The 14823-nt window shown below is 45.1% G+C and overlaps 1 protein-coding gene across 2 annotated transcripts in view; it reads left to right on the forward strand.

Moving 5' to 3' along the window:
* The first annotated feature begins 10899 nt into the window (after nucleotides 1–10899).
* elovl1 (ELOVL fatty acid elongase 1) overlaps nucleotides 10900–14823 on the forward strand; it is a 29443-nt gene continuing 25519 nt past the window's right edge. The window contains exon 1 of one of the 2 annotated variants that reach the window (XM_008109472.3): nucleotides 10900–11057. The gene's annotated coding sequence lies outside the window, so the exon portion shown is untranslated. Of the gene's footprint in view, nucleotides 11058–11216; nucleotides 11482–14823 lie in introns of those variants that run through there. The other variant, XM_008109471.3, reaches the window with a different exon arrangement.

A 14823-nucleotide genomic window follows, 5' to 3' on the forward strand; every position in this document is an offset into this window, starting at 1 on the left:
GACAATACAGAGCCCTGTGGGACCCCACAAGTCAACAGTCGTGGGGCCGAGCAGGCATCCCCCAATGACACCATCTGGGAGCGACCCTCCAGGAATGAGTGGAGCCACTGCAGAACAGTACCTCCAAGACCCATTCCCACGAGGCATCCCAGGATACCGTGATCGACGGTATCGAAGGCCGCTGAGAGGTCCAGCAGAACCAGCAGGGACACACTCCCCCTGTCCAGTTCCCAGCGAAGATCATCGACTAAGGCGACCAAGGCTGTCTCGGTACCATGCCCCGGCCTAAAGCCAGACTGTGCCAGATCCAGAAAATCAGTGTCATCCAAGAATCCCTGGAGCTGTGAGGCAACCCACATGTTCCAAGACCTTGCTCAAATAGGGGAGATTGGAGATAGACTGAAAGTTTCCAAATTGAGTGGGATCCAGTGATTGCTTGAACAGCGGCTTGATCACAGCCATTTTTAGGCTCGCTGGAACTTGCCCTCTCAAAGGGAGGCATTCACCACCACCTTCACCAACTCGGCCAAACCCCCTCTGGCTTCTCTCACCAGCCAGGATGGGCAGGGGTCCAGGATGCATGTGGTCGGTCTCGTCTCTCCAAGGATCTTGTCCACATCCTCAACCTCAACCAATTGAAATGAATCCAACAAAACTGGACAAGCAGGTGCACTTGTTATATCCTCATAGACTGCCGTTAATATGGTGTCAAAGTCAGAGCGGATCAGAGCGACTTTGTCCGCAAAGAACCGAGCAAATGATTCACAGCGTGCTGCCGAGTTATTGGGGCTCCCACCTTGATTGGTGGGAGTTAACAAGCCCTCTGATGACATGGAACAGTGCTGCCAGACGGTTCTGTGCGGACGCAATATTGGCCACAAGGTGGACTCTCCTTGCGGCTTTGATTGCCGCGACATATGCCCTAAGATAGGAGCCTAGCCATGTTCAGTCTGACTCGTTATACTCTGATCACCACAGAGTTCCAGTTCCCTCTTCTTTCACTTCATCGCTGCCAGCTCCTCAGTAAACCAAGGAGCTAGTTTAGCTCAGGTACTCGAGAGGGGACGCTCTGGAGCGATAATGTCTATTGTCCTAGTCATCTCTCCATTCCAGAGAGAGACCAGAGCATCAGCAGATCACCTGCCGAGGAGGCGGGAAATTCCCCAAGAGCCGTCAGGAATCCTTCTGGATCCATAAGTCTCCTGGGGTGGACCATTTTAATAGGTCCACCACCCCTGCAGAGGTTGGGGGGCGCAGTAAGTCTAAACCTGATCAGGTGATGGTCGGTCCATGGCAAAGGAGCAATGGTGAACTCCTCCACACCGCCACCTTCCTCCCATCCCTGACAGAAGACCAAGTCCAGGGCCGGTTGGACATATGAGGCTGCTGAAGCGGCGGCCTCGGGCGCTGGCCACTAGGGGCGCTGTCGAGGCGTCGACAGCAGCCCATAGCGCCACAGCAGAGATTGCCCAATTCTCCTAGTTCCTGGACGCGGACGCAGCTCGCCCTGGCGACCTGCGGCCGCGTCCAGGAAGGGAGAATTGGGCAATCTCTGCTGTGTGCACGCAAACCTCCCTTCATTCCTGGACGCGGCCGCAGCTCGCCCTGGCGACCTGCGGCCGCGTCCAGGAAGGGAGAATTGGGCGATCTCTGCTGTGTGCACGCAAACCTCCCTTCGTTCCTGGACGCGGCCGCAGCTCGCCCTGGCGACCTGCGGCCGCGTCCAGGAAGGGAGAATTGGGCGATCTCTGCTGTGTGCACGCAAACCTCCCTTCGTTCCTGGACGCGGCCGCAGCTCGCCCTGGCGACCTGCGGCCGCGTCCAGGAAGGGAGAATTGGGCGATCTCTGCTGTGTGCACGCACACAGCAGAGATCGCCTAAACCTCCCTTCGTTTCTGGACGCGGCCGCAGCTCGCCCTGGCGACCTGCGGCCGCATCCAGAAAGGGAGAATTGGGCGATCTCTGCTGTGTGCACGCACACAGCAGAGATCGCCCAAACCTCCCTTCGTTCCTGGACGTGGCCGCAGCTCGCCCTGGCGACCTGCGGCCGCATCCAGGAAGGGAGAATTGGGCGATCTCTGCTGTGTGCACGCACATAGCAGAGATCGCCCAAACCTCCCTTCGTTCCTGGACGCGGCCGCAGCTCGCCCTGGCGACCTGCGGCCGCGTCCAGGAAGGGATAATTGGGCGATCTCTGCTGTGTGCACGCACACAGCAGAGATCGCCCAAACCTCCCTTCGTTCCTGGACGCGGCCGCAGCTCGCCCTGGCGACCTGCGGCCGCGTCCAGGAAGGGAGAATTGGGCAAGGAGGAGGCAAGTGGACAATATCAACAGAAAGGAGGAAACCATGAAAATGAACAAAATCTGGCAAACAGCATTTTAAAACTCTAAAATCAGGACAGTAAATAAAGAAACAAACTCTGAAAACGGGAATTCCAGACATGAAACAACCAGGTAACACCTCCCAACAAAGGATTCCCACAGGTAGGAATCAGCCAGACCTTGAAGCTGCAAGGCTTTTCACTGCTAATCAAGGTGATTAATTGCAACATTCACACTTGCCTCCAACAGACAAGAATTCTTTCTCCCACCCTGGACCTTCCACAGATGTATAAACCTCTCTTGCTTAGTTTCCAACAGACCTCACAACCTCAGAGGATGCCTGCCATAGATGTGGGTGAAACGTCAGGAGAGAATACTTCTGGAACATGGCCACGCAGCCCGAAAGACATACAACAACCCTAAAGGGTAAATGTTTTCCTCCTGACATTAAGTCCAGTCATGTCTGATTCTGATCTCCATTTCTAAAACAAAGAGCCAGCGTTGTCCGTAGACTCCTCCAAGGTCATGTGGGATGACTGCATGGAGCGGCGTTACCTTTCCGCTGGAGCAGTACCTATTGATGCACTCACATTTGCATGTTTTTGAACTTCTGGGTTGGCAGAAGCTGGGGCTAACAGTGAGGGCTCACTCTGGTCCCCCAATTCAAATCTGCTGCGGCCTTTCAGTCCAGAATTTCAGCAGCTCAGCGCTTTCACACGCTGTGCCATCAGGAGATATTATTTCCTAAAGGTTGTGAATATACAATATTTCTGATTGGTTTTTTTTGTCTGTTAGAGGCAAGTATGAATGCTGTTCCAGGCTGTTTCCTCTCTGAGTGAATTTTTTGTTGGGAGGTGTTAGCTGGCCCTGATTGTTTCCTGTCTGGAATTCCCGTTTTCAGAGTGGTGTTCTTTGCGATATGGTATGTGCTTCTGCCGTCTGTGGCCGTGAGAAAACAGAGGATTTACCAGACTTTGATGATGGGAATACTTTGTTGGGAGGTGTTAGCTGGCCCTGATTGATTCATGACTGGATTTTCCCTGCTTTGCTACACCCATTACAATGGTCCACGCTGGTGTGGCACTTCTGAAGGACAAGAGTTCACTTCCTGAGAAAGGAAGTGTCTATTCTCCTGGGGCTCCGTTCTCCCAAACAAAACTGATCTGAAGCTAGTCCGAAGTCTGAAAAATCTTCTGAAGAGATATCATGACCAGGAAACCTTCGTGTAGTACTTGTAGACTAGAAATAACAAAAAAATTAAAATTGTTGCAAAGTTTATTAAAATATTTATTTATTAAAATGCAAGATTGGTGTTAATTCTATGTAATGTTACTATATGAACATAATGTTGTTAATAAACTTCTGGTTGTAAGGTAAACTCTTTTATCCATTCTATTCACCTCTACCTTCTACCTTTTATTTCTCGGTGATTGGGTTTTTTTTGAGGGGGGGGGGGCACCAAAATCCTGTTTCGCTTACACTTGAAAATTTCCTTGGGCCGGCCCTGACCAAGTCCAATGTGTGTCCCGCACTGTGGATGGAGCCTGTTACTAATTGGGACAGCCCCATGGTTGCCATGGTGGCCATGAAGTCCTGAGCTGCACCTGAGAGGCTGGTCTCGGCATAGACATTGAAGTCCCCCAGCACTATGAGCCGCCGGGACTCCAGCTCTAATCATCCCAGAATAGAATCTCAATGGTTTGATTAATTAGGTTTCATACTTGCTACTCAAATATTTTTCAATAACTGAAGCAACTAACACCCCCCCCCCAAAAAAAAAAAACCCAGGTTGATTTATCCATGAATTAAATTAAGTACTGTTCCTTGCCTCTTACAAAAAAAAATATCTTCTGAATAGACTGCTGAAAAGTGAGATAACCTAAAACAAACACGGGGACTCCTGTACACACACGCTCTCTTGTGACACCACTTCTGACCTTTTTGAGTGTCTGAGTGGGAAAAGGGTGACAGGGCAGCCAGAAGCAGCTGGTCCCATGACACAATACTGGCACTTTCCCCTCTAACTGAAATGCCCCTTGACTTATGCATGACTCATATCAAAATCTTTTGCCTCAAAACCTGCCCTCAACTTACACATGAGGTTAATTTATACATGGGTTTATATGGTCATCATCGGCGATCATTCGTATCTGAGTAGGATAGCCATCCAAGCATAGGGTCTTGGAAGTGGGTCCATAGGTGACTGTGGAGACCCATTCTTGCCCCGCATGTTCTTCCACAGTGACGACATCAGTTTAAAGATGGGATGTGGTCCTGATCAGGGTTGGCTTGACACGCCTTCCTCTTGACGCGTTTCTCCCTTTTGCCCTCAAGAGATTTGCAGGATTTTTCAGAGGCAACACTGATAGAATCATTCCAGGAGTTAAGAGTGACGTCTGTAGATGGTCCATGTTTCGCAGGCATATGACAAGGTTGGGAGAACAACAGTTTTATAAACAAGCATCTTGGTCTCTCTACGAATGTCCCGATCCTCAAACAATCTCTGCTTCATTTGGGAAAATGCTGCACTTGCAGAGCTCAGACAGTGTTGTATTTCAGTGTCGACATTTATTTTTATAGAGAGGTTTATGTGGCAGAGTTTATATGGTAGTATCAGATATAGATTACACATGTATGTATCACTGACACGCTATCATTAGACAGGCATTTTTCACAGAAAGAAAAAATAACACCTTGCAGTCTGAAAATGCTGTAAAATTGATTAAAGGGACATTCATACTAGTTATATGTTGACTAAAGGTTCATTGGTTAGATTGCTGTTATTAATGATTGACTGACACAACTTTTTGGCTTTATTGATTTGGAGACAAAACTACACTCAAAGAGCAAAGGGATGTATACTCCCTTAAGGCTGGATCTACACTGCCCTATATCCCAGTATCTGACCCCAGATTATCTTTTTTATCCCAGATTATCTGGCAGTAGACTCATAATCCAGTTCAAAGCAGATAATCTGAGATCAGAGGCTGGGATATAAGACAGCGTAGATCCAGCCTAAGCCACAACCACTTCCTTTAGCACCAATTTTCCTTTCATCATCTCAACAGAGAGGAGGAATAATTTTTAAAAATAGCTATCCTCAAGCCAGTCTCACAGCCTACATCATCATGCCCTGGCAGACTATGGAGCTCCCTCTAAATTTTGCTTTGTTAAGCATATATAAATAAAGCTGTTTCTTCTCCTTTTTCCTGGCTGAACTTTAACATGCATCCTCTGCTTCCAAATCCCAAAACTACATTCAGTAAGTTACGAGAGGTTGCTCCAATCAAACATTGCTGTGACTCTCCTTGTCTGTTCTGGGTGACTCACGTCCCTTTAGCAAAAGTATTTTTCTCCTCCAGTCAGATCTCAAACCCTTGTCCTAGAAGTTAGTATGCCAACTCTTCCCACCTCTCTACTTGAAAGCAGTATGCAGATATTTTGCTGTGTGGAATTTCCTTTTCCCCTCTCAAGTGTTGTGTTTTAAAAAGGTCCTTATGAACAGAGTGTGGCACAAGGTGACTCAAACTCTTTCTGAGAATGTCCTTGATGGCACAACATCAGTATAATTCCTGCCTGTGCAGTATTAGGGCTCATGAAGGTATTGATTGGAGAAATGTCCTGAGACTGGGGGTATATTCCCAACTAATTGAAATAATTAGGTCCCTCCACGCATGGCACTGTTATTGCCATCTCAGTTTGGCTGCTCGCCACTGGTAACCTTTTCATGGCTACTGGGAGTATAGTTGATTGTAGTAATTTCTGATGCATTTGTCATTTCCTGAACTGAGTAGTTATAGAATATGGTTCCTCCATCTGCTTAATGCCCCCTACCACTTGCCCTGCAGAAACTGAAAGGGTTGTGCTGCAGAATATCCTGTGTATATAAATATCTACATCATGGGCCTATAGTATTCTATGGTGTAGCAAGACACTTTGGCGTCTCCCCCAAGAGACACCACAGATAGCTGTATATAACGTTTTGAGGAACCTATGGTGGCAAGTTCAGCGACTATTTATTTTTTGTGACAGCAAATGGCATAGCAGTTCTGCCCTGGGGAGTCTAAGAAGCCCCTCTAAATTGCTCACTCTTCTTTAAGGAGATGAGAGCATCTGTCCACCACAGTTGACTCTTCATTGCAGTTGTGCATCTCTGGCTTAGCACATGTGATTCAGCTAATGTGTGCAACCATTTTACATGGATAATCAAGAATGTCTATTTGGTTGATAGGAATAAAGGCAACAACAATGGTGTAGTTTTACATCCATCCCTACATAGGCATTCCTAACTCTACCCCACACAAGACTAAGGATTGCTGTTGTGACTTTCTCATTCTTTTAACCAGTGTTGGGAAAGAACTGTACATTGGTGTCTGTGAACAACTGGCCTCATAGAGTATTCCACCTGGGTTTTTTCCCTCTCTAAATGCCATTCTCCAGAAAATAGGTCTTTTGAGCTTGTCATTAATAGAATCATGGCCCATCTAGTCCAATCTCCTACCATGCAGGAAAAGCACAATCAAAGCACCCCTGACAAATGGCCATCCTGCCTCTGTTTAAGAGCTTCCAAGGAAGTAGCTTCCATCACACTCTGAGGCAGAGAGTTCCACAGTGGAACAGCTCATACAGTCAGAAAGTTCTTTCTAATGTTCAGGTGGAATCTCCTTTCCTATAATTTGAACCCATTGCTCCGAGTCCTAGTTTCCAGGGCAGCAGAAAACAAGCCTGCTCCCTCTTCCTTATGACACCCTTTCACATATTTATCATGCCTCCTCTCAATCTTCTCTTCTGCAGGCTAAACACATTCAGCTCTTTAAGATGCTTCTCATAGAGCATGGTCTCCAGACCTTCAATCATTTTAGTCACCCTCCTCTGGATACCTTGCAGCTTGTCAATATCGCTTTTGAATTGTAGTGCCCAGACTTGGACACAGCACTCCAGGTGAGGTCTAACCAAAGCAGAATAGAGGCACCATGACTTCTCTCGATCTAGACACCATATTCCTTATGATGCAGCCCAAATCCCATTGGCTTTTTTAGCTGTTGTATCACACAGTTGGCTGATATTCAACTTGTTATCCACAAAGACTCCAGGATCTCTTTCACATGGACTGTTGGTGGGGAAGGCGTCACCCATTCTGTATCTTCGCATTTCATTTTTTCTGCCTAAGTGTAGCATCTTATCTTTGTCCTTGTTGAAATTAATTTTGTTAGTTTTGGTCCAGCTCTCTAATCTGTTATGGTCATTTTGATTTCTCATCCTGTCCTCTGGAATATTAGCTATGCCTCCTAATTTGGTGTCATCCGCAAACTAGATAATTACGCCCTCTAATTTTTCATCTGCATCATTAATAAAGATGTTGAACAGCACTGGGTCCAGGACAGAATCCTGTTGCACTCCAGTCGTCACTTCTTTCCAAGATGAAACAGAATAGTTGGTGAGCACCCTTTGGATTCATTTGTTTAACCAATTACAGATCCACCTAATAGCATTGCCTAGCCCACATTTGACTAGTTTGCTTGCAAGAACATCATGGGGGACCTTGTTGAAGGCCTTACTGAAATCAAGATATGCTATATCCACAGCATTCCCTGCATCTATCAAGCTTGTAAATGTATTGAAAAAAGAGATATGATTAGTCTGACATGACTTGTTTTTGAGAAATCCATGTTGACTTTTAGTAATCACAGCACTCCTTTCTAGAGAAAAATAAAAGAATGAAAGGACAGTTGAAATATTGAGAAAGAAATCTCTAAGAAATTGTTACAATAACAAAATGAAGTGATATGAAAAAACAGCAAATAAAGCTTCAAAACATATAATAGAGAACTGAAATGAATTGAATTATTTTAAATATAAAATAATTTTAATGGAAGCTTTTTCTGTAATACTTTTATCATTTTAATTACTATCCAAAAAGACATTTATATATACAGTAGAGTCTCACTTATCCAACATAAACGGGCCGGCAGAATGTTGGATAAGCGAATATGTTGGATAATAAGGAGGCATTAAGGAAAAGCCTATTAAACATCAAATTAGGTTATGATTTTACAATGAAGCACCAAAACATCATGTTAGACAACAAATTTGGCAGAAAAAGTAGTTCAATACGCAGTAATGCTATGTAGTAATTACTGTATTTATGAATTTAGCACCAAAATATCACGATATATTGAAAACATTGACTACAAAAATGCGTTGGATAATCCAGAACATTGGATAAGCGAGTGTTGGATAAGTGAGACTCTACTGTATTTTGTATAGCTTGTAATGTTAAAAGAAACTGAGAGGAGTGGGGTGTCGGGAATGAAACCAGCCTCCTTTTTCTGCGCTCATGCTCTCTCCAACTCTCTCTCACCATGCTCCTCTATAAATGGGCTTTCTCCCTTTCCATTCTGACCAGATGACTGCTGTGTATATTGATTTTAATTTTTAAAATGTATATAGAGCCCCTGATGGTGCAGCAGATTAAACTGTTGAGCTGCTGAACTTCCTGACCAAAAGGTCAGTGGTTCAAATCTGGGGAGAGGGGTGAGCTCCCGCTTCTGTCAACCTAGCAATTTGAAAACATGCAAATGTGAGTAGATCAATAGGTACCCCTCCAGCTGGAAGGTAACAGCGCTCCATTCAGTCATGCTGGCCACATGACCTTGGAGGCGTCTACTGACAACAACGGCTCTTCAGTTTAGAAATGGATATGAGTGCCACACCCCAGAGTCAGACATGACTGGACGATGTCAGGGGGAAACCTTTACCTTTACTTATGTGACAATATATATTTAGAGTTTGATCTATGCTGACAATCGTGCCATCACCGCCCAAGCAAGGAGCTTTGAAATGGTTGTACAGAAACTCTCCTAAGCTTTAGGTGCTCTTACTGCCTACTACAGGGAAAACAGCTGATTCCTAATCCATCTAAAACACAGACATATGCTTTTCACCTTAAGAACAGACAAGCATCCCAAGCTCTGAGGATCACTTGGAAAGGAATCCCACGGGAGCATTGCAGGACACGAAAATACCTGGGAGTTACCGTGGACCGTGCTCTGATTTATAAGAAGCACTGCTTGAATATCAAGCAAAACATGGATGCTAGAAATAACATCATATGAAAGCTGACTGGCACAACCTGGGGATCACGACCAGACACAGTGAAGACATCTGCCCTTGCGCTTTGCTACTCTGCTGCTGACTACGCATGCCAAGTGTGGAACACATCTCACCACATTAAAACAGTGGATATGTCTTAATGAGACATGCCACATTATCACAAAATGTCTACGCCCAACACCACTGTAGACATTGTTCTGCTTAGCCTGATATCTGTTGAGAAGTAGCAGTCAATAACGAAAGCTTCAAGGCAGTGACATCTCAGGCCCATCTCCTGTTCGAATATCAGCCAGTACGCCAACACCTTAAATCAAGATAGTTTTCTAAGCTCTACAGAGATACTCGCAGGAACACCTCAGCAAGTGAGAGTCCAAAGGTGGAAGGCTAGAACCCAAAACCTTAATCAGTGGCTGATGCCGGATGAGAGACTCCCCCAGGGCACACAGAAGACTGGGCGACTTGGAAGGCGCTGAACAGACTGTGCTCTGGCACCACGAGATGCAGAGCCAACCTTATGAAATGGGGTCACAAAGTGGAGTCCACAACATGTGAGTGTGGAGAAAAGCAAACCACAGAGCACCTATTGCAATGCAGTCTGAGCGCAATAGAGGGCCTCCTAATAGCAACACCAGAGGCACTCCAAGTGCCAGCTACTGGCCAAAGGACATTTAGTATAATGCTAAGTTTTTAACTTTGTGTTTTAAAATACATTACAACTGTACCCTCAGTTTGCTTCTTATAAGTAAAGATAAAGGTTTTCCCCTGATATTAGGTTTAGTCTTGTCCAACTCTGGAGGTTGGTGCTTATCTCAATTTCTAAGCCGCAGAGCCGGTGTTGTCCATAGACACCTCCAAGGTCATGTGGCCAGCATGACTGCATGGAGTGCCGTTACCTTCCCATCAGAGCGGTACCTGTTGATCTACTCACATTTGCATGTTTTCGAACTACTAAGTTGGATTCACACCGCCGACCTTTCGGTCAACAGCTCAGTGGTTTAACTCACTGTGCCATCGCGGACTTCTGATACGATAAATAAATACTGTATATAAGAAATGAGAAATATTCAGTATTTTAGAATTGACCACCTTAAAATGAAATTGACCCCTGTGGGATCTACACTGACCATATAATATAGTTTCAATCTCCATTCTATGGCAGTTTTTTTTTGGTCAGGAGCCACTTGAGAAACTGCAAGTCGCTTCTGGTGTGAGAGAATTGGCCGTCTGCAAGGACGTTACCCAGGGAACGCCCAGATTTGTTGATGTTTTGCCACTCTAGTGGGAGGCTTCTCTCATGTCCCCGCCTGGGGAGCTGGAGCTGACAGAGGGAGCTCATGGCAGTTCCAGCAAGGAACGCTCAAGCCTGGGCCTCTTTCCTCTGAGCCTCCAGAGCGACCAGGGCGCGCTTTGGCCACAAAGGCCCCACCTCAGTGACATCACACTCAGTCAGCGCCGCTCGGCCAATCAGCGGCGGTGGAGCCCTCTGGGCGGTCCCCTTTAACTCTGGGGTGACTCCGAAGCGGGTCTCCAGAGGAGGAAGTGCTGCCCGCGCTGCTGCTCACTCAGGGACGCGCCCGTTTGCGGCCCCTTGCCTTCCTTCCTGCCTTCATCCGCCCGGCCGGTGAGTGCCACACTCGAAGCCGGGGTCTCCACGAAGGCCTCGGTGCCGTTCCCGTGCCCTTGCCACGCCCTGAGGGCCCGCCCGCTTTCCCTCCTCGCTCAGACTTTTTCCCCCCTCTCTCTCCTTTCGAGGCCTGCCTCAGGAGTCGCCGCGGGCTGGGCTCGAGGCGTTGGCGCAGGGGATTGTCTCTCCCCCCCAAAAGGCGCCACTTGTGTGGGAAGGAGGGAAAGAAAAAACCCATGAGGGAAATTCTTTTTCCTTCAAGCTACAGAAACGGGGTAGTTTTGTGGGAGTTGGCCTTGAGGAAGGCCAAAGGGAGAGAGGCCTTGGAGGAGGTGTTGGGCATTTACCTCGTGAGGTACTTTCAGGAGATATAAAAAACGCGTCGGTTGTTTGCCTCTTCCTCATGAGGCATCTGTGACAGGTGATTTTTTTTTTTGCCTCAGTAAGATCTGATAAACTTTAAAACGTGTTGTTGATGATGATGATGATGATTATTATTATTATTTTGCTGCCTCCTGAGGCATCTGTGAGAGACAGAAATTCAACAGGTGACTTTCTGGGAGTCTTTCGGGCTGTATGGCCGTGTTCCGGAAGCTTTTTCTCCTGCGGTTTCGCCGACATCTGTGGCAGGCATCTTCAGAGGTTGTGACGTGACTTTCATTTTTCTCAGCAAAATCTGGTGTAGGTTGTTTTCTTCTGCCTCCTGAGGAATCTGTGACAGATATTCAACAGGTGACTTTTTTTTTTAGTAAGAGTGACTGTAAAATGTCCTCTCTCTTGTATAAAGCTGTTAAAAGCCCCCTTTTTGGCATTTTGAGGGTGCTTCAGGGTGCATCTACACCAGGCATAGGTAAACTTGGGCCCACTAGGTGTTTTGGACTTCAATTCCCAGCATTCCTGACAGCCTCAGGCCCTTTCCTTTCCCCCCTCAGCCGCTTAACACTTGGAGGGCCCAAGTTTTCCCATGCCTGATTTACAGTGTAGAATTAATGCAGTCTGGCTCCACTATAGCAGCTGAGGGGGAAAAGGAAGGAGGCCGAGGCTGTTAAGAATGCTGGGAGTTGAAGTCCAAAACACCCAGGGGCCCAAGTTTGTCCATGCCTGATCTACACGGTAAAATGAGTGCAGCTTGAGACTACTTATTAACTGTGGGAAGAGATTGGCTGATCCATCTCAGTAGGCATGTTTCAGGATATATGTGTGTGTGTGTGCGTATCTATGTATTCTGCTACCTCTTGAGGCATCTGTGACAGATTCAACAGGTGATTTCTTTTTTTAAAAGTGACAGTAAAACATGGTATAGCTTTATGGTATGTAGCTTTTAAAAGTACTGCAAGTCTGGAAAAAGGGGGAGTTATGGGCTTCCTGAGGGTGGTCTAGGGTGCATCTCTATGTAGAATGAATGAAGTTTGACACTGCTTTATTAGTGGCAAGAGATTGACTGCTCTGGCTCAGTTTGCATGCTAAAGAGAGATTGTTTAGTACAGTGGTTCTCAATCTGTGGGTCTCCAGGTGTTTTGGCCTACAACTCCCAGAAATCCTAGCCAGTTTATCAGCTGTTAGGACTTCTGGGAGTTGAAGGCAAAAACATCTGGGGACCCATGTTAATTACCATGACTCAGTGCTATGGAATCCTGGGATTGTGGTTTGATGAGTCACCACTTTGGCAGAAGAGGCCAAAGGCCTTGTTAAACTACAACTTCCATGATTCCATCATCTTGAACCATAGTAGTTAAAAGTGGTATTAAACTTCATTCATTCTACAATGTAAATGCACTCCTGGTTTCTGTCTCAGATGCTGGAAATTGAGCAATAGCACCTGATGTCTCCCTCCCTGTTGTCCCATTCTCTGCCTTTGCTTAACCTTGTGAACCGTGCTTTTTTTAGCAAATTCATTTCTAGTGTTGTGGATTAGTTGTACCTACAGGCAAAGAATGGAAGTGTTATTTCTGAGTAACCGGTCGCACCACACAAATTGGTACTATCCAGTGGTGATCTGGTTGCACAAACTTTTAAATAACTTTACAAACTGGGAGTGGGAATAGCAGTAACGTGCAACTGGCAGCATCCACACACTGCATCATTTTCTAAGATTTCTAGAAAATCTCCACCTAGGCTTTGTTTCCAAAGAACAGATGAAATGAGATTAGGTAGATAGAACTTGTGTTGGTATTGGTGGAGAATTTGACATTAATAAGCCTGGGAGACAATAACTGTGGTTGGCTACAGTATGGACAAACTTTTGCATAGATGAAGTGTTGTGCTACCTCAAATATGAACAAATATAATAATAGTTAACATTTTTGTAATAGATTCTGTTTCATCATATGTGGACTATAACTCAGGAAACCTTACGATGTATATTAATGTATGTCAGTTATTTGTGTTTAAATTCAGTATACACTAAGTATGTTTGAATTCATTTAAATGAATTTGAATTTTAATAGAAATCATTAATGTATTATACTGTAATAAATTCAAGGATCTGCAAGACTCAGTCTGTTACATAGAAAACAGCAAATATACCAGTTCCCACAAAGATGTCAAAATTAGGAAAACCATTGGAGCCTTTGACTGCTATCTTGGGAGTTAGAATTACATATGAGATTGGGTCTTAAAATATTTGAGATCACAGACACCAGGATCAAATTATCGCCTGTCATTATCACTTTTGTCTCTCAAAATTATGCTTTGGCATGTCTAAGAACTTTTCCTGTGATGTCTGCAGTTTTTGATTTTAAACTAATGCCCACACTCACATGTACCTTTCTCCATGATTCTTGTTTTTCAGTACCATTTTCCAGCATAAGAATAATTGACTGCTTAAGCCTTTTTGCTCCGGTGGTTTTCTTGGGCTAGGCTGTCCCCACGCCCAACCAGTCCAGGCAATATTTGTTGCAAAATCAAGTCCTATGTTTGCAGAATAGAAATATAATTGAACCCTGACTTTTGTGGGTTTAACTTTCACAGATTTGATTATTTGTGTGTTGAGCCATTGATATTTAAAATTGGACCTTTTTAGTTTTTTCGCCTACTGTGGAAAATTGCAGATAACACATGTACATGATCAAACTAAAACAATTTAATAAGTCATAAACACATCAAATACATGCACTGTACTTTTGTGTGTGTGTGAAGTATGGTCAACAGAGTCAAGTGTGTGGAGTTAGTTATTCATTTTGCTGTACCCCTAACCTTCATAAACATAAAGTGCTATAGTGGAGATGAGAGCTACCAAGAAGTGGGTGTGGGAATCTTCAGAAAAGAGGAAGGAGTTACAGATTTTTTATGTGTATCTACTTAAGCCTGCAAATTATAGCCAAAAGCTGTGGGGATTAAAAAGTGTTGATGGTTTGAGATTAACAATTCTCAGAAAGCTGCATGCGATGGCACATTACTTTTTGTTTTTCGCTAAGTACATGTAGTCTCCCTGTAACCTGTTGCAATGTGTGCACTTTGTGAGATGAACTTGTACATCCAAAGCAGGTGCTGCATCTTAAACCGTATCTTTCAACTGCTGCTGTAAGATGCAGTAATGCATTCTATTGCTAATGGGGCCTTAGTTTTTGGGCTAACTCAAACCAAAAAGAGTCTTTATATCTGGAAGGCAGCTATAGAACACATATAAGGAGAATATCTACATTAATATGATTCAGTACCCTTGAAGCCTCACAGTCATCTCAAGTGCAGAATCATACCAACACAGCTATTTATAGAAGTAGCTAACTTCTATAGTACACATTTGGAACTCATGCTTGGTGGA

The sequence above is a fragment of the Anolis carolinensis genome, chromosome 4, assembly GCF_035594765.1.
Source record: "Anolis carolinensis isolate JA03-04 chromosome 4, rAnoCar3.1.pri, whole genome shotgun sequence".
Classification (NCBI taxonomy): domain Eukaryota; kingdom Metazoa; phylum Chordata; class Lepidosauria; order Squamata; family Dactyloidae; genus Anolis; species Anolis carolinensis.